The 27,307-nt window shown below is 38.8% G+C and overlaps 1 long non-coding RNA gene and 1 pseudogene across 2 annotated transcripts; both read right to left on the reverse strand.

The window, feature by feature from the left end:
- Positions 1-27,307, reverse strand: part of LOC137084896 (NACHT, LRR and PYD domains-containing protein 3-like) — an 88,062-nt pseudogene that overhangs the window by 6,432 nt on the left and 54,323 nt on the right.
- LOC137084913 (uncharacterized) lies at positions 16,094-19,620 on the reverse strand. 2 transcript variants are annotated; one of them, XR_010906827.1, is made up of 4 exons: positions 19,509-19,620; positions 17,889-18,039; positions 17,691-17,780; positions 16,094-17,140 (listed from the first exon to the last, which is right to left on the reverse strand). It is a non-coding gene; the product is annotated as an uncharacterized lncRNA (long non-coding RNA). The 2 variants fall into 2 exon arrangements; XR_010906826.1 differs by lacking the exon at positions 16,094-17,140 and having other exon boundaries at positions 17,649-17,780.

A 27,307-nucleotide genomic window follows, 5' to 3' on the forward strand; every position in this document is an offset into this window, starting at 1 on the left:
ATGCACAATATTTTAAGGAACAGCTTTTTTCTTATTTAATTTCTAAGCCGATACACATTTTAAAATGTAATCAAAACAGTAGGTTCGATATCAGACTAACAGCAGTTCGCAGCTCAGCACATACACCGATACAGCGGTTCTCGAGTCAGGAACGGGTTTCTATCAGACGCGTTCGATCTTACGGATCACCTGTACAGAATCGAGAACCGTTTCTATCGGACACGTTCAATCTTTCGGACATGTTCGTTTCTGAGAACCGATGAGCTGAGATACTGAGCATGCGTGATAGTGTCGTCTTGAACTGAACTGTTTCTCTTGGACAACTGATGCTGCTAATATGAGCACAGGTGAAATCAGGATTTGTGTAGGTTTATGTTATGTCAATGTAAGTTTATTTAATTGGTGTAAAACATCAGTGTTTGCACGACTGTTGCTGTATTGAGTGCTTTTGCAAAACATGAATGAAAAAACATATCCAAGATGATGACGATGACAATAATAATTATCACTATACTAAGTTTTGATTACAAATACTTTATATTAATGTGTTTGAATGTATTTTAATCCGCCGGTGTGATAGAAATTACGTCATTACGTAAGGACGTAAAAGAACCGATGATCCGTTTTTTTTTAACCGGTTCATTGAAACGAACTGTCCAAAAGAACCAGTTCGCGGAAAACAACCGAACTTCCCTTCACTATCACATATATCTGACACGTATATAAAACATGGAAAACATGGTTATTAGCAGAAAATTGACAAATGTTGTGTTTTACTTGTTTTTAAGAGCAGCTATTTCCCCCTATTGACATGAGAACATTATGAAGTGATGTAAATACGCAATGACATGAACATCATTGAAAAGCTGCAAAGCCTGCCAGTAAGCAAAACAGTTATCTAATAGGGCATAATTTGAAGGGACTGCCACTTGTAGCGGTGTCTGAAACCATAGTGGACGTTATCAAGTGCACTCATTCAATCCCACATTGCACCGCAATAACGAGTGCACAACCGATGTACACAAAACGGCTGTCTGACTTCACACACTTGTTTTCATTCACGCCTTCAAGTGAACTGTATTAATGGACTAATGTAGGGAATAGTGAATGAGATTTTTTTTTTTGGGGGGGGGGGGAAATTTCGGATTCAGCCTGTTTTCATTTTCACAGTGGACTTTTGTAGTTGTGTATTATATCATTTAGTTTACAGTAAGAGATTGCCCTTTGTGCATCAGAAGAACGTATTGTAACAGATGTCTGTTTGTTTTGTATAGCTACCATCTTTAAAACAGGAAGCATAAACACATTTTATGTTTTTACCTTTTATTTATTAATTTTTACAGAAGTTGTAGAATATTCCTTTTGTAAAGCTACAGAACTTGTTTGACTCATTAATGTTTGTAAGTTTGACCCATGTGTTTATTAAGGTCTGAAATAAAACAAGATGAGAACTTTTCCCAGCCCTTTCTGTGATGTGTGTTTGCTTATCATAGGAAGTAATAAGAAATTACTCTTTACATTAAGGGAGTACTGAGAACAGCGTGTTGGTTAATCACTTTTCTTCCTTTTTTTCATCAAAATGCAGATTTAGCAAGTTCCCGCAATTTTATCATATAAAATTGCATAAAAATCCTACATATTCCATCACATTTTTTAAGAAAACGTGCCGCATAATAAGGATGTTTGCCCGCAAAAATCACAATAAAAGCTGCATTTTTCTGTAAGGAATAGTGTACTTCAGCACACTTAGGGTGCGTTCACACTTGTAGTTCGGTTAGTTTGGTTCGTTTGGTCCGGACCAAAAAACAAAAACACAACATATAGTCCTGGTCCGCTTAGCGTTCACACTGTCATTTTTAACAGCGAACCTAAAGTTACCGAACCAAAGGCACAGGGAGACGCTCACAACCTGATTGGTCGGCTTATATGACGTAGGTGCTCGCTTACCGAACACTCAAAACAACGCTGTGTGCGGATAACACGCGCAGGCATTTTATGCGTGTACATATGGCATTATTTTTTTACCAGAGAACTCATGAAGAGCTCATGAAATGTTCAAAACATTCAAAACAACGCTGTGTGCTGGATTAAACGCAATCATTTTATGCGTGTAGGCCTACATGTGGCATTATTTTTACCCGCTGAGAACTCATGAAGAGCTCATGAAATGTTCAAAATATTCAAAACAGCAGCAGGATTTCCTCCGTTTTGCAGAAAGAGACGGCCGTTCTGTCGTCTGTTCCTGCTAATAATGGGCAACACAGGAACTTTGATGAGAAGAGCCAGGTCTGCTTTTTGTGCGTTTCTTCTAGCATTTTCGAAACATGCTCGTCTGACCAAATATTGATGAGGCTCTTCCTCGTTGCTCTACGTTTGCCCTCTAACGTTAACGTTACTCATTTTGGATACACCGATCTTTCCGCGTCGTCAAAACAGCTGACTATGCGTCGCATCTTGTGACATCGTCCTGTTTTTGGTCCGTTTACATGTCTTTGGTCCGTGTTGCGTTCATATATCAATCAAACCGCACCAGAGTTCGTTTGGAAGCGGACCGAGACTCATCTTTTTAGCGCTCTCGGTCCGCTTGTTTGGTGCGCACCAGGGTTCGGATGGCAGCGTTCACATATGTTCAAATGAACCGCACTAACCGAGCAATCGCACCAGGGTTCGTTTTAATCCAACCAAACATGACAAGTGTGAACGCACCCTTAGTTCGTGGCTGAGGCACTGAATGATGTCAAAATGTTCAAAACAACCTATAAGCATATACACTGAAAAAAATGCCAACATAAAGCAGCTGCTGGTTATAGGAGCAATCATGTAGTGATTATTTTAACCAAAAGATGGCGCTGTGAGGTACGCTGACTCTACATGGTCGCGCGCACACCACTTCATGAAGAACGCAACTACGTTTACATTTGAACGTAACGTCAAATATCAAAACAAACACTGCTATCGCATTCAAGGTATTAACATACTAACAATTCATGTTAAATTAAAGTAATACTGTTTGAATGTGCTTTATAACAGGACCTCAACAGGGTGCGGGATTGTTTTGTCCCCAAAAGTTACGCTGTCACAACCAAAGTTATTATAGGTTTGCATTTTTAAATTAGTTTATATTTAATTATCATTTTCAATTTTGCTATAAATTTCAGTTTAGTTTTATAAACGGTTTTGCTAGTTTCAGCTTAGTTTTTATTTTGTAAACAAATTTCTATTTAGTTTTTATATATTTAGTTTCAGTTTTATGAATTATAGTTTTAACAGAGTTACCAGAACAAAGTGTAGAGACCAAATCAAGATTTTTAATTACAGCAAAGTTTAATGTTTGCACAGATTAGAGATTACTCTTATGCAGACATCTTAATAAAAATAAAATAATGGAATACAGATTGTTTTTTTTAATGTCATATCAGCATCAAAGGCTGTATTCATGGCAAAAATATTAAAGGGGGGGTGAAACACTCAGTTTCAGTCAGTGTCATGTCAATCTTGAGTACCTATAGAGTAGTATTGCATCCTTCATATCTCCGAAAAGTCTTTATTTTTTTAATAATTATATAAGAAAGATGCGCTGTTCCGAGTCTTTCCGAAAAAAGCCGAGCGGGTGGGGGCGTGTCGTGTGAGCGGAGCTAAATAATGACGTGTGCAGCAGCGCGCTGTGTGTTGAGTCGAGCGTCATCCCTAACAGCGGGAAAAAAACTTTATTCAAAATAAAAATATGGCTTTTAATCAGATACAGCCATACATCTATGATCCGGAATCAGACCCAGAGGCTGCAGTTGAACAGGAGCAGCAGCAAAAACGACTAGAGCAGGACGTCTCTATGTGTGGTACAAGTTATACACTAACTATATAATATGCTTAGCGGCTTGTGTTATTTACATATTTATACTTGAATTATATCGTCGTATTTTTGTCTTTGAAGGTGTACATGTGGGAAGTGCAGTTGTGCACGTGTGTTTGTGTGTTTACGCGTGGTTTGTGTAGACAGTAAGCGGACTAAAAGCAGTCTCACTCACCGCCTGCGGTTCTAACGTTGGGACTGCTCCATCCTTCAGCATTAGGCGATCGGGAAAATCCGGCGTCGAGCTGGGCCTTGTTTATGAAACAGTCGGCACCGAAATGCAGCGAACAGATATAAACATTCGCGCAACTCAGTTGCTGATCCGGAAAAGCAAATTACATCCACTGTTGCCTTAACGCGGGGTTTTGGGGAATCTGTGCAGGACTGTCTTGGTCTGGCAACCAAAAACGCACTTTTTTGGTGACATTGTTATGTGCTATGTGTAATTGTCACCTGTCCAGCATCCTACAAGCCCCGCTTTGATGGGCGTAGGCTGTTACTTTCGCTCTCTCTCTCTCTCTCTCTCACACGCTTCCGGTAGAATTGTCCGTAAGGCCCATACAAGGAAATTCCGCCCCCATTAACGTCAAAGGGGACGCATGATCTCAAAAAACTTGCCGTAACTTAGGACTAACCGGAAGTAGTATTTTTGACAAAGAAATACTCCCATCAAACGTCCACCTTAACTTTTGAAACTTTGTCTATGTTTAGTATGGGATTCCAAGTCTTTAACAGTGTAAAAAGATCAGTATGCATGAAACAGCATTTCACCCCCCCTTTAAACAAGATTTTTTAAAATAAAAAAAATAAACATTTTAATTAATAACCTTTTTCAAGCATAATCTAACTAAATAATTCCTTAAGTGAAATAACTTTTAAAAAAAAGCATTCTTGTTTTAACCCAGGACAGTCCAACAAATTATGTTTAACGGCGAGAGGAATCTTACAAAACATGCACAGAGTTGGGTCTAGGGCTGGGTTTCGATTCAACTTTCAAGAATCGATTCGATTCCGATTCTCAAGATCTTGAATCGATTATCATTATTCAATCCAATTTGATCTGATCCGATCTTTGAGATTTAGATAAGTGTTTTTTTTCCAGCTGTTACCTGAAGTTAGGACTGTAGTTCTGCAACATATTGATACTATTATCTTAGACATTCAACTGCAAATTAATGGAGTATTGATGGTCGTAAAGAAGAATCCCCCTTCCAGGTGCTCTAGTCAGCGAACGTGCGCTGTGGGGAGGGCGCGTGCTGCTGTCATAAAACTCTTGAAATAAAATAAAACTCTTGATGACAAGGCAGCCATTACAACTTCCTTGCCAGTAAGCGAGCACTGCAGTGAGGACGGCTGTGACGTAAGTCGTGTTCTCGACATATCCAGCAGCCCGAGTTTACTCGTCTACCTTACTCTAGTATTCTCTGTCCACCGCAGTAACGAGAGGAGAGGAAGAGTGAGGAAAACTCTGTCTGTCCGCGGCGCTTGTTCAGCACGGCCGTGGCAGTATAGTGACGAGAGCTTCGGCTTGAGTTTGTTTACTTACTCTAGTATTCTCTGTCCGCGGCAGTTCTGGAGTTTTCAAAGCTGCCATGTTCGTTGTTTTAATGTCCTTCCACCTCGCGCAAATGCGTGAATTCAATGACGCGCCAAATTAAAATTCACGGGGAAAATGTAGGCATATTATTAAATCGATCCTCTGAGTTACGTGTCGGTCGGTGTGTGAATGAATGTATGAATGGGTGAATGTGAGGCAATATGTAAAGCGCTTTGGATGGCCATAGGGTCTGTTGAAAGCGCTATATAAATGCAGTCCATTTACCATTTATGGATCGATCTTTAGAAATTAATATGAAAATTGTTATCATAGCTATCAAATTATTTTGCATTTTGCGTACGTGTGTTTTTTAGTTGTAGATGTCTATTTAAAAAAAAAAAAAAAAAAAAAAAAGTTGTGTACTATGCTAATTAACTGAGACTTCTTACAGCTCTTACAGGTTGTTGGCCTTGTCTGTTTCGTTGCTTCTATTGCTCTCCCCTTTTTTGTAAGTCGCTTTGGATAAAAGCGTCTGCTAAATGATTAAATGTAAATGTAAAATCGATTCAGAATTGTTGAATCCATTTTTTCAACACAGCCCTAGTTGGGTCTTCACCTTTAAGCAAAAAAAGCTTGAGTCAAACTATGACCTAAACGACAAACAATGATCTGAGATCAAACAAAGAATGAAATAAATGCTACTCAAAATATAAAAGTAAAAATTAGAAATTCCAGACAAACTCATTCATATTAAAGATTAAATATTGTTAAACCATTAAAAGCTTATCTTAATTTTTTTCGAAGTACAATGTAGGCTAGCAGTGTGACCATAGCTAAAATCATCTAAATACAGCCAACACACATAACTTCTTTGACAATATTATGCAATCATAAAATCTCAAACACACAGTAGTACCTGCTACTATAGTTGCTGAATGCATCTGCGTCTCTCGTCGCGTTAAAAGCAGTGAGCTTATGTTAAAAGAAGTCCAAACTGTCTCATTACCTTGTGTCATTTCCCATTACACTGCAACAAACGCATTGAAAACAAACCCGGAAGAGAAGCCAATGCTGAATAAAGTCGTAGTTTTTGTTATTTTTGACCCAAATGTATTTTCTCTGCTTCAAGAGACTCTAATTAACCCACTGATGTCTCATATGGACTACTGTGATAATGTTTTTATTCCCTTTCTGGACATGGACAGTATAGTGTGCATACACTTGCATACGCTCTCGGACTATTTTTGCTAATTATTATTTTATTTTAGTTCGTTATTCAGTAAGTTTTTAGTTTCGTTTCGTTTTAGTTTTTATTTATTCCGATTTTTTCATTTTATTTCAGTAAAAAAAAAAAAAAGACCAATAGTTTTAGTCTTAGTTTCAGTTTTCGAATAATAAAATATGACCTTGGTCACAACGCAGTGATTACCACAGAAGGCCTACAACACAACTTAACTATAAAAACATTTGAAAAAAATAAACAATTACACTTGCAACAAATACATGTGAACAACTACAGAATACACATACTTAAACATATTCATAATAATTATTACTGTTAACCTCCTGTGACCCAGAAAAAAAGCTTTTCGAATATATTCAAATAAATTATATAAATATTATTTTTATTATATTTTAGTCATGTGTTATAATAAGTCCCCTGTAGTTGACACCAAGGATCAATTGTTTAAAAAATAAAATGACGCGAAATTGCATGTATAGGCAAAAACAATGATTTATTTTTAATTTACCAAAACATTTTTAGGTTTCAGGATGTGTATTTTTTTTTTTTTTTTTAAACAAACTTTGTTTAAAGATGATTCTGAACTATATTATGAAAGATATAATGCAATGCATTGATATGCCATCTTACTTGGGTAAAATGGCCATACATGGGTTTTACTGTTCAATACAATGCATCTATACACTGCATATAATTTACATATGAATTGTTTTTTGGTGCAAACATTGAAAAAAGAAGTGTAATAATGGGAGTAATAGTTGGCAACATCTTCATAATAATATCTAATAGTTCATATGAATATTGATGTGTAATGTCTTTCCCTGTCACTTGATTTAAGTCCTGGCGTCCACTACAGTGGATATTTATGAAATCAATGCCCTGTTCTTGTAACAGCGAGTCATATTTTGATTAGAAACCCCAAAACATTGTCCTGAGATGTTGCTTTATAACGAACAATTTGAAAATTGAAATTATAATTACTAAATATTATCATATTTCCATAAAAGTTCTAGACATTAATGTCATCCGTTCTAACTGTTGTTGTTTTCCTGGTGAAACTGTTAAACATTTGGTATGTGCAAAGCCCCGAATGTGCAGACATAAAACTGTGACGTATGATGTCAGAGAAATTCACTAAAATATAAAATATTTACTACAGCGGAAAAAAGATCAACTACTGGGTCCCTGGTGGTTAATAATATTATAGGGAGCCCAAAACAACAACACACACACACAAAAAACTATAATAAAAAGTAAAAAAGTATATATATATATATATATATATATATATATATATATATATATATATATATATATATATATATATATATATATATATATAATTTTATAATTAATAGATATAATTAATAGATAACAACCAGAGACAAATGAGATTATTGTGATATTTTGACCACTCAAAACACACAGAGAGAGAGAGAGAGAGAGAGAGAGAGAGAGAGAGAGAGAGAGAGAGAGAGAGAGAGAGAGAGAGAGAGAGAGAGAGAGGAAAACACGTTCTGTCACGTTCAATAACCAACTCATTACCGTGATTGGAGTCCTGAAAGCAGTATCATGCATCTCGAGGTCTAACATGGACATAAACGAAACTTGAACATTGTAAAATACCCGAAGTCCAGCGCATTCTTCCTCCGCGCATCACTGCTCTTCTCTCCGACGACAGGCTCACCGTTCTACCTTCACTCTTCACGCGTGTAATGGCCGCACCCACGGCAAAAAACAAAAACAAAATAAAAACAAAATAAAAGTCTATTTTAAATAAATTATGCTGTTCCTTACACAAGCATAGCAACATTATACTTTTTATATGCCTATTGTTTATCCTATTATTTATAGGCCTAACAGTAAATTCATTATAATCAACAGCTTGTGAATCAGGTGAATCAGAACCAGCAAAATACACTCTACGCAAGCACTCATAATACTCTCTGGGTGATTCATAGCGATTTTGCTTAGTCTGTAAAGCAGAAAGCCTGGAGACAGATGGGTTTTGATTAGGGGTGTAACGGTTCACAAAATTCACGGTTCGGTTCGATACGATACACTGGTGTCACGGTTCAGTTCGGTACGGTTCGGTATGTTTTAGATACAGCAAAAAGAAAAAATTGGCAGATAAATTACCTTTTTTATTATTATTTTTATGAAAACTAACAAAGAATGATTTTTTTTTTTTTTTACATTGAACAATGATGGAGCTATACTTTACCCATCTTCTATGTAGTTACAGGAATAAGACATTAGCCCTTTACATTAGCGTGTGCGGTGCATGTTGCGTTGCGTGTGTGTTGCAGGAGCTCCACACCCTGTTGTGCTTTCACTTATGCTGCGTTTGCAGTCCCCAACTGATCCGCTGTTGCACACCACAAACACAGCATTGATTCATTATTTTTAATTTAAAATCCAAAAGTTTTTACTGAACATGCCTCGTCAGAATTCCAATTAGCCTATCTTTGTTTACTCTTTAATAGAAGTCAGGTTACATAGCCTACTACATTTAAACAACATTTTATTAAATTCATTTATTCATGTTTATATACTTTAGATTTAGCTCACACAAGTGGCAAAACATTTAAACATAGGTTATAGCCTTAAATCACAAACATTTTAAATTAGAAACTTACCATAGTCTATTCAAAAACAGCCGACTCTCGTCTTTTCTTTCGTTTTTACACCCTTTTAAAAGAAATCCTCCAGGTCAAAAAGCAATTTGCTTTTCACCTCCAAGAAAGTACGAGTGCTCTCCATTATGGCACTTTTTTTTTAACCTAAATGCCTGGTAAGGCGTTGTTTTGTTGCTTTACTTGAGAAAAAAAGCCATGTGTTGACTTTGAAACAAGAGTATATTTTAAATGATATGCATCTGTGGTGAAATTACTAGATTTTCGCGTCAGTACATGTTTATTTTAATGCGAACAATGTTCTATCACTTTAATGCAGCAGCGCAGCAAAAAATAGACTCAGTACGAAAACGATCCGTGCACTGCTGCAGACGCAACGCACCGGGAACGGACTGACGGACCGCATCCGCGTGCAGTGTGAAAGCTGTCATCCGTTAACATGGGGACGGGAAAAATACACACCGCACACACACTGCAGACGGAGTATGTGTGAAACGGGCGTTAGGTCTCATATCTGCGGCTATAAATGGACCACTCGCCGCGGTGATGTCTTTTGCCATTTGAATAAGTTGGAAATGTCTGTCTAAATGCTGCGGGGATAGTTTGTGGGATAGTTTGTGGCTGTTTCTCCTTTTTATCGTCTTGTTGTCGGCGTAAATGAGTTGATTGACATGACATGAATTATTCCCGCTGCTGTAGGCTAGCATCAGCAAATGCGACAAACCGTTGTTTTTTAATCCATCTCTCTTGCCAACACCATCATAGCTTACAAAGAATCCAAAGTTCACCCAAACACCAGACCTGTTGGTTATTGGAGGATCTTCTATTTCTGGTTTGTTAAACACAATAGCCATTTTGCCACGAGCATTCAGCGCGTAGCCTACTGAGTAAGCGAGCACCTGACTGAGCAGCCTAAAACATATTTGGCGTTTTTTTTTTTCTTTCACTTCGGCGGTGTCAGGGGCATTGGCTGTTATGTCGTTTTGGTTATTGGGCTACCTTGTTGAATGCATATTATTATATTTTACAAACTTTTTTATTTTCCAAATCTAATTAATTAGTCCAAGAACCGTTCGGTACATAATGCGTACCGCGTACCGAACCGAAAGCCTCGTACCGAACGGTTCAATACGAATACGCTTATCGTTACACCCCTAGTTTTGATATATTGTGTATTCAGCTCTCAGGGCTCTACACAGTTCATGGTAATTACCAGCAATGGCTGGGCTTTGTCTCTCCATGAAATCATGGACAGTTCGCACTGTTGTTTTCCTCAGAATGAGGAGTTTATCTGCCATTGTGGCCTCAGGGATGTATGACAGTGCATAGTTTACATCTTTAAGGTACAACTCTATGTTGCTTCCTGGGGTATCAGGATTAAACACTTCAATGTCACATGCTAATTCCCTAAGCTGACGCAGCCTACTGTCTCTGGATGGTACTGAAATAGGGAAGTCAGGGATGGAGCGACTATTTTTCCCCATACTGGAGAGTCAGAATCTACTCCGTGAGGATGGCTGGGACTTGCAGAGGGGGTTGGGCCACCGGCTGCAACAGCATCACTATAGGCCTGATAGCGTTGTCTCAGTGAGGGGCTATCAAATAAGGAATCTTTCACTAGTGGGTTGAATGAGCTGAAGCGCACACTTGGTGGTTCAGGTTCATGGGGCATGTCCCTATTTATGTCTAACTGTTCCATTCGTTTTCCCTATTTCCTCTAGTCTCTGCTCTGCGACATCAGCTTTATCTGCCCAACCATTGGCTCTGGCAGCAATTCTGTCATGACTGTTCTGGACTTCTAATAGTTTATCGTCTGTCCTAGCCAAGTCCTCTCTGAGTTGAATCTGATCCTGTTTTGAATCATACAGTTGTCGCTTAAACAACTGTGACTCTTCACGTGTATCAGTATACAGTTTGTGTTCTATCTCTAAGTCCCTTTTCAAACAAGAAATTTCAGACAAGGCTGACTTTAACTCATCCTTGGTCTGTTTCTCACTCATACTCACTACTCTTAATTTGTCTGCCTGTGCCGACAAATCCTTTTGAGCCTGAGCCAAATCTGTTTGCAGAGTAGGTATAGAGACTGAACTTACATACTCATTCTTGACCTGTTCAAGCTCAGTTTCTAGGTCTAGATTTTCTTCTTTTAACTTTTTACTTTTCTCTTCTTGGCTGTCCATAACACACTGCAAGTCTTCTTTCTCTGCAGACAATCTATTAGCTTCAACCATTAAATGGTCATTTACATGATGCATATCAGCCAGCTCACTCTTTAGCTGTGTTGTTTTGAGGCTGATTTCCTCATAAGAGTTTATAGTTTGAAGTCACAGGGGTACTGTAAGTCACACCTTGACTAGTGATACGGACTCTAGCCCGTGGTGATGAGTGGTCAGAAGGAACTACCCTTATCTGACACTTACCTAAGTTCACACAGAACTCTCAAATTCTGAGAGTCTTACAAGGTATATGAGCCCTTTGCTATACTATTAGTAGCAATTAGTTATAATTAATAATCACAACCTCTGCTAACACTATAGTTTCCTGGATGAAGAAACCCTTACCAGAACTATGCCACTATAAAATGGTCCAAAGCTTTAACAACAATTATATTTACTGCAAACAATTCAGCTGCAACAAATCCTATTCATAAATGGTACAACACGGAGCTGAATGAAGAAACTACAAATCAGGCTTGGGAGGAACCACCTGTTAAGCAAACAGTAATTGACCAAACTGAGAAATTTAGTTTCCTGTTGAAGTAATTTACCTTGCAGTCTTTTAGGTGAATTCTTTGTGTTGATGAACAAAAGACTCGTTTCAATCTTAGTTGGCCTCACACGGGGCACCAAAATGTAGTGATTATTACTCAGTTCACCGATGACGTAGTGATTTTTAGATCACGTGTCACTTAAGGTGTGGTTATGAGTGTATCAGATGACCCCTCCCTCTTTGATACGGGGCACCAGCTAAGAATACTATCTTAACAATATAAGAACACTCACAAAAGAGCTGTTCAGTAATTCAGAATTAATGTAAATTAGAGGGAGTTGGTCAGCTGATTTATCTGAAGGATTTGTGAGTCTGGACAACCAGTAGAGTCTTTGATCATCAACACAATGAAGACACAGTGTAATAAAATGAATGAAATTTATTTACAATAGATATGCAAGAGTAAATACTTCAACGATTAATAATGCTAGTAATTGATATATACTTCTAAAGGATAGTAAACTAATAACCAAAAAGTAATGAATGAAACAATAAAACCAGTAAATGATGTGAACACAGAATGGATAAATGCAATGCTGTTAAACAGAATGTAGCAATGGAAGATAATTATATGGGAATGCTTCTTATGGGAACCACCTAATGGTTCTGGCACATGGTGATAAATAAATGCTTATTTATCATTAAACAAATAATAAACCTATTATTTGTAAGAACCTGACCTCAAGTAACTGTTATTTAAACAGGTTAGAAAACATATGCTGCATGTATAAACTAATGTCAAGGTCTCTAGAAAGAGGTTTGGTAAGTTTATATTTACGTTCCACACAGTCGGGTGATCAGTCCTGGCAGTAGATACGTCTTTCACTGGTTATGCGGGTAGCGTGCAGTGGGAAGGGCGCAGAGTTGCGAATAGTCGTTTCCACACAGGGCTAAGGATTCAGAACTCTGGTTGCACCAAGAGGGTCCTTAAACGTGGACCAGGCAGCTGGGTCAGTCGAATCTTCACAGGGTCCTTTGCAGGCTGGCTGCGCCACTGAGGAGCCGTGTGGGACCGGCAATGTCTGCCAATGCAGAGGTCCTTGGTGGACTGGATGTGCTGCTGGAGGAGTCGTAAAGGTCAGATAAGATCTCTCAAGGAGAGAGCCCTTTTCCAGCTAGAGTTTGCTCAAAAATGCTTAACCTCCACTGTCTTGTAGTCTCTTTCCTCGTCAGGTCAGAAGCTCAGGATGTGGTTTGTCTGTTAGTGTCTCCTTCCCCGTTGGGTTAGAAACGCAGAACGAGGGTGTGTCTACCCGGGGGACATATTTATCCCTTTCCGATTAGGAGGAGATTGAAATCCGGCGCCTTTCCAGTCCTGGAGTGTGATTGGCCACTGGGTTCTCAAGTAGGCACGGTGTTGCCCACCCTAGTGTGGAACTCATTTGCATAGCATAAAGTGGCATGTTAAAACAGTGTCTTAAATGTTTTACCCATGCATTATTTCTTTACCAATCCTCTTTTAAAATATAAAAGGCATCGTAATTGAACAGATAGAGACCAAACATGAGAAGAAACGGCTAAGTCATTGTCCACGCATTCGTTTATCTGTTAATGGACCTGTCCCATGGACTGTTGTTTTAACAGTCAATAACCATTAACATAAACTGCACTTTGTGTGAAGATGAGGTGGATGAGTTCTAGTTCATATACATTTAAGACCTCCAAACATGTGTATGAATGGATTTAGATAGACCTCTGTGGCCTCTCTTTGGCTGCTGCCTCCAGGAGGTCCTGAAGGAATTTTTATGGCAGCACTTGCCTAAACCATAGGAATGAGTTTGGTGGTTAAAATCCACTTGTAGACCAATGAGAAGTCCTCTCCTTGGTGGTGGTAGGTGCAGAAGGTCCCCCCTTCCTGCCATGTAAGAGGTGTCTGGCAGTTGTCTTGGCATCTTATCTGATGTTGCTGAACATTTGTTTATGTTCATTCACCAAGGGTCCAATCATAGTGTGGCACATCTTCTTCCACGCCGGTAGTTAGGGAGGGGCCTTGCCATAAACTGGTCTCTGGAATGCCACCCTAACTGATGTTCACTACACTAGCCTATAATAAAAGATAATGAATTTCAAACCTGAACCAAACATATTTTTATTAAAAGATCAACAGTCTGTTAGTCTGCCACAAAAATCACTACATTAAAATCATGAACTCAAATGTTATTGTGAAAAGAAAAGACTGTTGTAAGTAACAGTGCATGAATCAGACTGTATAGCCTAGCGATCATAAGCTTAAACGAAAATAAAGAAATAATTGTGTAGTGTAGTTTTTTTTTACACAGTGCCACGAGCAATCAATTACTCCTTTATGCGTGCATCACATCACCGTCCTCCTCGCGGCTGCAGCAACTTGTGCTCTCTTTATCAAGGATTAAAACAAAATTGGGACAAAAAGGTTGTATTGTCTTTGTGCATATAGATTAATAAGATACATGTATAGAAACAATAAAACTTTAAATTCACACAGCTATAGCCTACCTAGGTTGTGGAGGCCCGACGTCAGCACATTCCTTCTACAGTATTTTTTTAAGAACTTAGAAAAAAGATGCTGCAGCCAATGAGCAGCCGGCAGGGGTGGTTGCAGGACGCCTCAACCTCCGGAGACAGTTTTTAATGTTTATCAGACAATAACTACTCAAGATTTTGCTTTAGTATAACTTTCGGGACAATTAAGCCCAGATTCGGGATTCGGGACAACAGTGTAGATTTCTGGACTGTCCCGAATTTTTCGGGACGTCTAGTCACCCTAATTCACAAACTTCAATAAGCGATGTTCTGTTAATAATGTGGTGTGTTTGGAGCCATGACGACTGTTGTGAGTGCAGGGCTCAGACAGTGTAAAGAGTGCACACCACACAGACTGGCAACAGGGAGAACTACAGCAGTTCCTGTCTTAAAGGGGGGGGGGGGGGGTGAAACACTCAGTTTCAGTCAATCTCATGTCAATCTTAAGTACCTATAGAGCAGTACAACATCCTTCATATCTCTGAAAAGACTTTAGTTTGTTATATTCAGTGTTGGGAACGTTACTTTAAAAAAGTAATTAGTTATAGTTACTCACTACTTGTTCAAAAGTAATTAGTTATAGTTACTCACTACACTGAAAAAATAAAACCCTTGGATCAACTTAAAAAAATTGAAGTAATCAATCACACGAAATATTTTACATTGACTCAAGTAAATAATTTAATTTAGTTTAATTTGAAAAGTTTAAATTTATGCAACCACTTTTTAAAGGTTGATCAAACTAATTATTTTAGATTGGAACAAACTAAATATTTTAAATTGGATCAAACTAACAAATCATTATTTTATGTTGGAATAAACTGATTATTTAAATTCAAACAAAGTAATATTTATAGGCCAGAGTAAATTAATTATTTTAGGTTGTCTCAAATTAAGATGTCATTATTTAAAATGTAAAATCAAAAAAATAGCTTTTAAAACATTTTGATCAATGACTATCATAACACTTTCCTTTAGAACACATTTATATGTATTGTTCAATAAACATGTTCACATGTATAAAGATTAGCAGTCACAAAAATACAAATTTGTTACAAATAATCAAATCACCACTTGATGACACACTGAAAAAATAAAACCCTTGGATCAACTTAAAAAAATTGAAGTAATCGATCACACGAAATATTTTACATTGACTCAAGTAAATAATTTAATTTAGTTTAATTTGAAAAGTTTAAATCCATGCAACCACTTTTTAAAGGTTGATCAAACTAATTATTTTAGATTGGAACAAACTAATTATTTTAAATTGGATCAAACTAACAAATCATTATTTTATGTTGGGATAAACTAATTATTTAAATTAAAACAAAGTAATATTTATAGGCCAAAGTAAATTAATTATTTTAGCTTGTCTCAAATTAAGATGTCATTATTTAAAATGTATAATCAAAACAAAAAAAAGCTTTTAAAACATTTTGATCAATGACTATCATAACACTTTCCTTTAGAACACATTTATATTTATTGCTCAATGAACATGTTCACATGTATGAAGAACAGTCTGCTTCACACAAAAACACAAATTTGTTACAAATAATCAAATCACCACTTGATGACATCACATTAGTAGTAATATTAAATTAGGAATGTTTGTCCTGACAACACAGTTCACCATAAAACATCCTAAAATACAATTAAAATATTAAGATACAAATGTATTTCATGTCCATAAATGTATATGATGATGAACAATCTCTTTCAGCTGAACACCAGAGACAAATCCTGGAACTGCTCCTCAGACAGTGAACAGTGAACACTGCATCAGTTTCTGATACAGAGCTGTAAGCTCTACATTTAAAGGGTTAGTTTACCCAAAAATAAAAATTCTGTCATTAATCACTTATCCTCATGTTGTTCGACACTCGTGAGACCTCTGTTCATCTTCGGAACACAATTGAAGATATTTTAGTTGAAATCCGATGGCTCAGAAAGGCCTTTAATGACACCAATGTCATTTTTCTCTCTTAAGACCCATAAAGAGTTCTGATTGGGCCAGCGCTTCCCGTGATGTGATTGGACAGCAGATTAGCGCACTTTGCCCGGAAAGGTCCCGCCTCTTACCATAACGGGGCGATGCAAGCGCTGAATGCGCGCTCTTCTCCACGTAGGAGAGCAACGAGACCACGCCCCCTATTTTGTGTGTTCTTGTGGGTGGAGGGTTAGTCAACAAACGGTTCTAGTGACGTCATTACAGCAGGAAGTGCAGCGGTGTAGTCCAAACCGGCTGTTCGCTGTAGGCTTTGAAAGGGAACTTCTGTTAAATAAAATATCTCGCTTGGCATTGAACTTTGAGCTTTATAATTTTACAGGTATTATTTATGCTCTAACAGCAACATTTCACACTAACTAAAGTTTGAAAGATAGAATTGCGAAGAACGGGACCTTTAATGACAGAATATTCGTTTTTGGGCGAACTAAACCTTTAAATATAACCTATTTGTATGCAATATAGCAAGCAGGTTCCGGACCTCTAATCCTTCAATGACAATTTTAATGTCTTTTGGTGGATGAAGAGGATCCTCTTTCCCAGTGATAAAGATCGCCATGGTTGTTTGCTCCAGTTCTTCAATCTCATTTTCCTGCATAAAAAAGAAAGAGAAAATAAGTACATTATAGTTTCAGAACTCTCCCATTTTCAGCTCTTATACACTCTAAACTGAACTTGAATAGGCGCGTGACGAGTGAGAGCAAAGCGAGGCCGGTAAGTAATTGGATGATCAGTGCCAACTGCACGTCACACTGGTCTCAGAGCTTTCACAGAGGAGTGAAGGGAGAATAAAAGGAGGAGCGACGACAGTGAAGAAAGAGAGAGGACCAGGCAGGGATTTTACATAGCATATAGGTGTTAAGTCATTTGCAAATGGATTCCTTTGGACACACTTATTTTGACAGTGTTCCAGGGAAGACAAGGAAAAAAAAGATTGTTTTGGTACGTCTGGACATGGTCTAAGTGTTCACAGCTCAAAATTCAGCATCAAAGATTTCTCATAAATAGTGTTAAAATCTCATCTTGTGAGCTGAGTTTCTCATCACACCCCTATGTATTAAAAGTGGCTAGGAAAACCTAGACTATGACCATGTTAGTCTGTAGGTGTTATTTGTGTGAGCAAGTGAGAGAGATGCCCTTACCTGGTATTGTTTGAAAAGGTGCTCAAAAGGTTCGCCGAGGTAGATCAGAGATTTGAGGATGCATTCTCTTCTGATGGTGATGTCTGCAGTCTGAGTAAGAACAATAACTATGAATTAAAATTAAACAATTACAAAAAAAAAAAAAAAAAACAACACTATTCAGCCATGGATCCCAATGATTATCAAATTCATAGATACCTCATCTAAAACCTGCAATGTCCTGGTGGACTCCTCCCTTGCTCCTGATGACCTCCAACAGTTTGGTGGAGTGCTTGTCCAACTGCACCAAGAACTTGTAATCCAACTTGTTTCAAAGGAACTGTTGTAATTCGCATGAACTTAAATTGATCTTAAAAGTAGAGCATACAGAAATAAGTTTAGAAGATGGTGAACACAAAACAGAATCCCCAGCACAACCGTACTAAATTACAACAACAACTCATTAGTGAATCAACAGTTAGGTCTAAAAATGTGGAATGCCAGGGTATGGCAAATGCCATACGTAAACGAGTAGTCGTGTGCCCAGTCTATTCTCTGCTATATGCCGACCTAAAACATTCACTTTCATAAAATCATCATCAAAGCAGTCCATATGTGACATCAGTTAGTCAATTCGAATCTCGAAGCATCGAAAATACATTTTGGTCCAAGTATCACAAAAACTATGACTTTCAATCTACGACGTGTTCCTCAAAAAAAAGATTAAAATGGTTCATGAATCAGTGAATTAATCAATGATTCGGATCGCCAATGTCACGTGATTTCAGCAGTTCGGATCGCGTGTCGAACTCCCAAACTGCTGAAATCACGTGACATTGGCGATCCGAATCATTGATCAATTCACTGATTCACGAACCGTTTTAATCTTTTTTTAGGAACACGAAAGAGAAGACAATGCTGAATAAAGTCTTTTTGATATTTTTGGACCAAAATGTATTTTCGATGCTTCAAGAGAATCTAATCAACCAACTGATGTCACATATGGACTACTTTGATTATGTTTTTATTAGCTTTCTGGAAATGGACAGTAAAGTGGGCATTGACTGCATATGCTCTGGGACTAAAATATAAAATATCTTAAACTGTGTGTGAAGATGGAGGTCTTAAAAGTAAGGAACGACATTAGGGTGAGGAGTTAATGACATTAATTTCATTTTTGGGTGAACTAACCCTTTAAGAGCTGGAATAGAGTGTGGCCCCTTTAAGAGCTGCGAGTTTCACTATTGAACTGCCGGTATTTTGTGTGTGTGTGGAACTGTGCTGCGATTCACGCAAACTGTGAGAAACACAGACTCGGGAGCACTCTTTTTCAGAAAAGTAACCTGCTTATTCGTTTTAGCCGATTGTAATGTATTTAGTTCAATACTTAAGCAGTGATGGTGTTAATGATTTACCTCAGATATATGAGCAAGCGCTTCAGCGCGCTCGGACTGCAGAGAATGTGCTCAGCGAAAAAACACACTTTTCTTTTGAACTGGAGTCTAATAAAAGTTAAGCAGAAAATATTGTAGCTTATATAGGCTATAACTGCACTTGTTTCGAGAAATGTTATTGTTAACTCTTTCCCTTGACACGGTCAATGCCCCCACAAAATGAATTTAGATAGTTTGCATGCATTTAGGTTATTACTCACCCGCCCAATGAGGGGCTAAAATAACCTAACGTTATAGTTTGAATGAAGATTACGAACATTTCGAGTGCTATCTTAAAAGTTAATTTACACGCTATCAAGCGTTAGCGCTGAAATTACGGCCAGACTCAAGTCTTGTCAGATATACTTGAGGTAAAAACGTTAACGGTAGACAAAGTTTCTCTTACCTTATCAATGTTCCTCGTAGTTCTGTCTCGGAGCCTGGCTGGATGGGTCTGACGTCCGTTGAAATGTAACGTTATCGTCACGGCCACTGCTCAAGTTCGTGCTGTGTTCTTCTCAGACAGGTCTCAGACTTTTTTTTTTTTTTTTTTTTTTTTTGAACCACAGAGAGCGGGATCTGCAAGTCAACAATGCGCATGTGCAAATCCTGCTTAATCTAAAAAAAATGCTCTGATCAAATTAATAAATTCAGTTTAATGTCCCGCTGCCCATTTAGATTCTATCAATGTAAAAAAATGGATTGAACCATAAATCTAAGCTAAAATGTTTACTTGACATGAAAAAATTAAAAAAATTAAGCTATTTCAATGAGAAAATACACATTAAACGAACAACACTAAAGTTATACTTTTTTCAGTGTACTTGTTCAAAAAAGTAACTGAATTAGTAACTGAATTACTCTATAATAAAAGTAAGTCGTTACCAGGGAAAGTAACTATTTGCGTTACTGTAAAAAAAAAATATATATATATAAGTAATATAAAAATATAAAAATATAAGTGATATAATTTTTTTTAACCAGTTTTCACAAGTCAGTTGAAATGAGTAGAACAGACAAGTGTTTATAACTTTTTTTTAAATTTTCAAATATGTAAAATAACTTGGATGCCCCCAATATTAAATGTTAAATGAATGAAATGGACACTAAATATAATCAATTACTATTATAAAATATTTTACACTAATCTACACTATTTTAATGTTGCTGTGGGACAATGTGAAAGACCTATCAAATTCAATACATTATTGTAAATATAGTAGAACAATAAAACAAAATAGATTTTTTAGAACTGTAATATTTATTGCACAGACCCCAACTGGCCATCAAATAAATCTAAAAATAAATGATGCTCCTTAAGAAAAGAATACAAAAAAAGAAAATAATAATAATAATAAAAATATTAGCCTAATTTACATAGACTAGACTGTTTGTAGTGCACATTAAAATTCTAAAACTGTCACACTGGTAAACATACTGTAGCCTGCTTGAAGTATTTTCTTCCTCACAAAAGTAAATAGTTTAACTAGAAGTGAAGTTCTCTCAAGTCTTGTTTGTATGGCGGGCTTATCCACTTTCTCACGAGAAAAACCTAGTTTTGGTGTCTTTAATGTCGTGGGTCTGTCTAATCATTTGGTAGCGGAGCTCACGTTATCAATTGCGTTCACCGACGAGGAGAGACTCTTCTGGGCATAAGTTGCACGTTACAACATTCTTACCTTTCACCTCAACGGGGGAAAAGTAGTGCATATACTTCCATTTTGCGAAAGCTACCTTTGAAGTCATTGGACATGCCATCACTGACTCCTGATCACTGGTCGCATGCGCGGCAGTATGTGTCACACACACACACACACACACACAAGGGGGTAATCTAGCGCTCGGAAAGCGTTCCACCCCTAGGGGCGGCCATTGCTAACCAAGCCATCACCTGCTGTTAGCATCCCATTGACTCCCATTCATTTTTGAGTCACTTTGACAGTAAATAACTTTACATCTGAGACGTTTAAAGACTCAATTTGTCCATTGTTTATTTCTAAAGAAACACGACAATGTATAAAAGGCTCCATTACCTTGTATCTTACACTATCGCCCCGCAGCAGCTGTTTTTGTAAAAATAGGCTAACGATTGCGTCATAACCAACGCGACCCTGTCGCACAGTTGAGAAATTACCGTATAGACCTGAAGAGACGCTCGCAGGCAATCTTTTACTGTCTATGAGACAATCGGGGGGACGTGGAGACATGTTCTGGAGACTAGTCTGATAAAGTCAAGGGGGAAGAATGGGGAGAAGCCCATAGTGAGCCAAAAGCAACGGGAGAAAATATTTAAACAACGTGATTCAGCTTTCACTTTCCACATCTACTAGAAGACTCACAGCTGTCAGACAGGAGGCTCACGTCACATCTACGTCGTCAAGCTCAGTCTGAGCCTGCGCAGTTCGCTCAGCCATCAGGAAGTGAGTGCCCCTAGGTTGACTTCATTCTTTCGCCGTAGACGTCAATGGGAACGCTCGGTCCATTTCTTTTACTGTCTATGCTCACACACAAACACACACACACACACACAGCTGCAGGTCCGCTGAAAGAGCGCGCGCCTGTTCGGATGAAAACCGCTTCAGTGAGCTCAATTATAGTAACGCTGCATTTTTTTTCCTCAGTAGCGGTAACTGCGTTCCAATGGGTGAAACAGTAACTTGTTTGATTACTCGTTACTGAAAATAATAACGCCGTTAGTAACGCCGTTTATCTATAACACCGTTATTCCCATCACTGGTTATATTATAATAGAAAGATAGGCTGTACTGAGTCTTTCCGGTAAAAAAAAAACAAGCAGGCTGGAGGCGTGTTTTGTGGGTGGAGCTAAAGGGTGTTGAGAGCGTCTAAAATCTGTGGCGTCCTTAAATGTGGGAAAGAAAGCATTATCCTAAATAAAGTATGGAGATTAATCAGATTTATCCATACATATATGTTTCAGAATCAGATCTAGGGGCTCAAATTGAATAGGAGAAGCAGCAACAGCAACTACAGCAGAACATCTCTGTAAAAAAATTGTAGAAATGGGAAAGAAGGAGACAGGAACCGGTGAACATTCAACAACTTTAATTCAGTAAATAAACAAAACGAAAGTAAACCTCGGGCAGCCCCTCATGGACATAGGCTCTCACACACATAACAAAATGAAAACAAAATCCAACGTAAAGTCCAGGCCTGGTCCTCTCTCATCTTCCACTGTCTTCGCTCCTCCTTTTATACTCCTGTCACTCCGCCATGAGACAAGACCGGTGTGGAGCGCAACCGGCCCACTCTGACTGTCCCTCGCCGCGCTCTGACTGTCCCTCGCCCCGCTGCTTGCCACATAATCCCATCGCCCCTTGCAGGCCGGGGGTACTCCCGAGACTGCGCTCTAATCCCCCCCCCCCCCCTCTCTCCCGGGGGAGCCCGATCACGGTGGCCGTGGCACCTGGGGGTAGAACAGAGAGGCAAAAGAAACGGAGCCGAGAGCATAAGGAGAAAGAACGAGAGAGAAAAAAAAAGAAAAAAATCTGGTCCGGTTCCCCGACACATTGCCGCTCGGTCCTCACCAGCCGAGAGGCTCTTCCTCACGGTGCCATGCGATGGTGCTAGATGCCCGATGGATGGCCCAATCCTCCTCCGCCACCTGGCGGCCGGCGGTGGCTCCTCCGATTGGGGTAGTTCCCTGCTCCTCCCCATTATGACGGACGTCAGCAGGCTCCGGCCCACGGTGAACACCAGCGACTCCTCCACTCCCTCAAGGACGGCCACCACCCCACCTCATCCCAGGGGTACGGCAACGAGCTCTCCGCCCCATCGGTCTTCACTTGCTCCAGGACCACCGCCTCGGGCAGCCACTCGCAGTCCTTCTCCATCTGTGATGCCCGAACTCCTCACCACCGCGATCCCCCAGAGCAGCGAGGGCTCTTCAACAGCATGTCCCTCCTTCCTCCCAGGTTTCAGCACCAATGTAATAAAGTTCGTAGAAATGGGAAGGAAGGAGGCAGGAGCCGGTGAACGTTCAACAACTTTAATTCAAATCAAAGTAAACAAAACGAAAGTAAACTGCGGGCAGCCCCTCACGGATGACTGCCGGCACACAGATAATAAAACATAAACAAAACCATAACATAAAGTCCAGGGCTGGTCCTCTCTAGTCTTCCACTGTCTTCACTCCTCTTTTTATACTTCCGTCACTCCGCTGTGAGACCTGTGTGGCACGCAGCTGGCATTCATTAACACTCACCAACGGCCCGCTCTCACGGTCCCTCGCCTTGCTGCTTGCCACAGACATTATTTTGTTCTATTTGATACACTGGTAGATTATACATTTACAATTTATATTATATTACTACTAGTACTGTTACTACAAATAAAACCGATCTTTGGGGGCCCCAAATGTGTGTGGGCCCTTAGAATTCTCCTAACTTTTCCCCCCTTAGCTATGCCCCTGCGGCGACAACAACTGACAACTGAAGTCACACCTTCTTTCTCTGCATGTGCATTTGGGCGACATTATGCTAATATTTCCACTGAGTGACGCAGCTCTATGAGGGAGAATCAGATCGAGGTGTTTAATCTGGTCTGGATCTGCCTTCTCTTTTATTCCTGCTACAGACGGTGTGATTTCACCAATCCTGTAAGATCATTACAGATCACGCTGAACGACACAGATCTGATGAACTTGGGTACGGTGTGTGTGTAGACTGTACGATGATGACACCTATTGAATCTCAGGCTACGACACACGTTAGTATAGAAGAATAAACGTCATCAGCATGAGCTAGTGCTGAACAAATAGAGCGAGATGAACCGCACTTTGGTCATTGTGGTTTTTATAGGCGACACTAAAGAGAAAGGAAAACATGAAAACGCATCACATGACCCCTTTAATACATTAATACAAATGTAATACAACAATTTTTATAAACATGATTATACTCTCAATTGTCCACTGTTTGTAAATGAATCTTTGAATCATGGTAAATGAGTCTTTGTCTCATTCTGCTGGTTCGACACAAACATATTCAGGAAATACACACACAATAATATTTAGTTGAAAACTTAGATGGAAATTTTTGTATCCCCAACTGAGCAAGCCAAGCCAAAGGCAACAGTTGCAAGGAACCAAAACTCCATCAGGGCATGATGGAGAAAAATAAACCTTCGGAGAAATCAGGCTCAGTCGGGATGCCAGTGTTTGATTATTATTCTGGCAACCTTACAGGTCAGAAATCATATTAGATAATATATCTGTGATTTGCTGCTGTGAAATAAAAGGTGTTTCACTGCCGCCTCATCAGGTCTGTCAGAGGATCGTTGAAATCTAAATGAAGTCTTAATTTATAACAGTGAAGTCACTGTATCTTCAGTCTCTGTTGATTCTGTTGACTGTGAGTCTCTGTAGTGGATCCTTATTCACCATCAGATCATCAGCAGAACATCAGACTGTCATCTGATCGTGAATCCTAAAATAAAACACACACACAGTCACATATGCAGTATGAGACATTACATCTAGAAAATTAGAAAACTGAGCACTAAATAGATAAGCTTAATTCATTCATTCTCAAGTATGATAATATAGCTTCTATCTGATGCTCAAAGTCACTTTACAAAATCAAAAGGTCATTAAAGTTCACTTTAACATAACGGACAGCAGATACAGAACCAGCAGAAATGATCATTACACTCCACTACACACTTCCTTTTATTTCTAGAGAGTAAAACAGACATTTGAACTTAAAATATATTTGAAATATTCAATATATTTGAAAATATATTGATGGAAACTGTTAAAAACTATTGTTACCTTAGTGTCTCCAGTTTATAATGTTGATCATCCCTCAGATCAGAGAGCAGCTTCACTCCTGAGTCTCCTATATTATTCCCATTCAGCTCCAGATCTCTCAGGTGTGAGGGGTTTGATCTCAGAGCTGAAGCCAGAGCAGCACAACCTTCATCTGTGACACCACACTCACTCAACCTGTAGAGAACAATGACACACATTAAGTTTATCTCCAAAACTAAACATGAGCACTTACACTAAATAAATAAATAACAATGCTGTCAATATGAAATATATATATATAAATAAATAACAATGCTGTCAATATGAAATATATATGGTAAATGGTAAATGGACTGCATTTATATAGCGCTTTTATCCAAAGCGCTTTACATTTTTGCCTCACATTCACCCACTCATACACCGACGGCGATGTCAGCCATGTAAGGCGCCATCCAGCTCGTCGGGAGCAGCTGGGGTTAGGTGTCTTGCTCATAGACACTTTGACACTTGGTCAGGTGGAACCGGGGATTGAACCACCAACCTTCTGGTTTGTAGACAACCTACATGAACCACTGAGCCACTGCCGCCCCTATATATATATATTAGGGCTGCACGTTTTCAAGTTTTTCATTAACCGTTAACCGAGGCCCTTAGCGGTTAATACTCGGTTAACCATAGTGTGCGTCAGGGTTATTTTTAGCTTATTAATTTGACGACCACCATCTCCGTAGTGAACGCGCCTATAGAGAGAAATGCACATCATGGATTACATAATCAGAGAGTAGCCTATTTCTTTTCGTTTTAAATTGTTAAAAGACATTTCAAGTTTCTTAAGATCTATTTCATGTCTGCGAGGCCTACGTTGAGTTTCGTTAAATTAGGATGAGATGCGCTCCAGTTCACAAGCAATGCAAGTGGCCGCGAGGTGAGGGCGCCTGCATGATTAGGGCATGTAGTAAAATATGCAGCCGAGAATGATTCACACAGACAGCGTTTGACTCGCGCGGCTGCTGAGCCTCTCCCGGCAGAGAGTTCAAGCATCTGTGGACTCGTCCCTTCAGCTCTGGCCATCTTGCTTTCAGTCCGCGATTAGCTTTTTTGTTTTCTTCATTACAGTTAAAGTAACGTCTGCTTTTCTCTAGTCATTCACAAGTTTCTCACTTAACTTTCTTTCTTCTGCTCCGTTATGCACAGCGCGCGCGGCTCGCGCTCTGCTTCTGCCCTAATGCGACTTATAGTCCAGTGCGATGTTTGTTATTTTCCTCTTCATGACGCATATTTTGAATGATGCGACTCATACTCCGTAGCAACTTATAGCCTGAAAAATGCGGTAAGCACTGCATTGCAATACTTGCATTTTGCCCCGTCACTCTCATTTTTAAAGTGCTCCCACGCTTTCTTTGCCCGCTTAGAAAGCTGGTCATGACTTCTTCTTGTGGATATTACAAATGTCTGGCAGCACTCTTGCGGTCTCTAGGGGTGCAAACATATATTACAACTAAATTCAAAGCACGTCATTGACGCCACTTAACCGAGTAAAATGTTTCACTCGGTTACGCAATTTTTAACGGTTAATCGGTCAATCGGTTAACCATGGACACCCCTAATATATATATATATATACTCATTAGATCACATTGATACAACACATCAGTTAGAATTAGAGGAGAGAATATACAGTTTCTACAGTATAAAACATTATTTCTGTGGAAAGTCTTATAAAACATGGAAACCCAATGTGTGTGTGTGTGTGTGTGTGTGTGTGTGTGTGTGTGTGTGTGTGTGTGTGTGTGTGTGTGTGTGTGTGTGTGTGTGTGTGTGTGTGTGTGTGTGTGTGTGTGTGTGTGTGTCTTTTTCAACATTTTCACAGACATGGCGATATATTGTTATGAACTATTTTGGCCACTATAATCATGCAGTGATGAATCTGATATGGTGACGGCTCTGGTTCAGGTAAAACACACACCACTTCCCTCTTTTCAGCTGCAGATAAACATTTTGAGGCAATGCTCATGCTTCAGCACATATTAATTCTTAATCTCTCTGAATCTTAATGGTAGAGATGATCTTATTCTAGTTCCTCCTGTTTATAATATGGACAGATGTGATGGTGATTAAGGATGAATTCATGTGTCTAAGTCCTAACTGTGCTGAGATTGAGTGAGTGTGTTTAAAGTAAAGAGTGTTAAATGTTGATCGTATCACTTTACTGAGGAGCAATTTATAGATCAATCACTCAGTCACAGGAAGTGGCTCATTACACGGATGAGAATCCATGAACTGCATTATTAGACCGTTTTCTAAGAATGTATGATATATTGAAACTATTTAAAAACAATAATATAGCATATTGCTACTGTAAATTCACAAAGGCTGTGATTCAATTAAATAAACATATGCCTGCGGGTTTAATATTTCTCAGAGCTGCTATATTTCTC

Source organism: Pseudorasbora parva, chromosome 8, assembly GCF_024679245.1.
Source record: "Pseudorasbora parva isolate DD20220531a chromosome 8, ASM2467924v1, whole genome shotgun sequence".
Classification (NCBI taxonomy): Eukaryota; Metazoa; Chordata; class Actinopteri; order Cypriniformes; family Gobionidae; genus Pseudorasbora; species Pseudorasbora parva.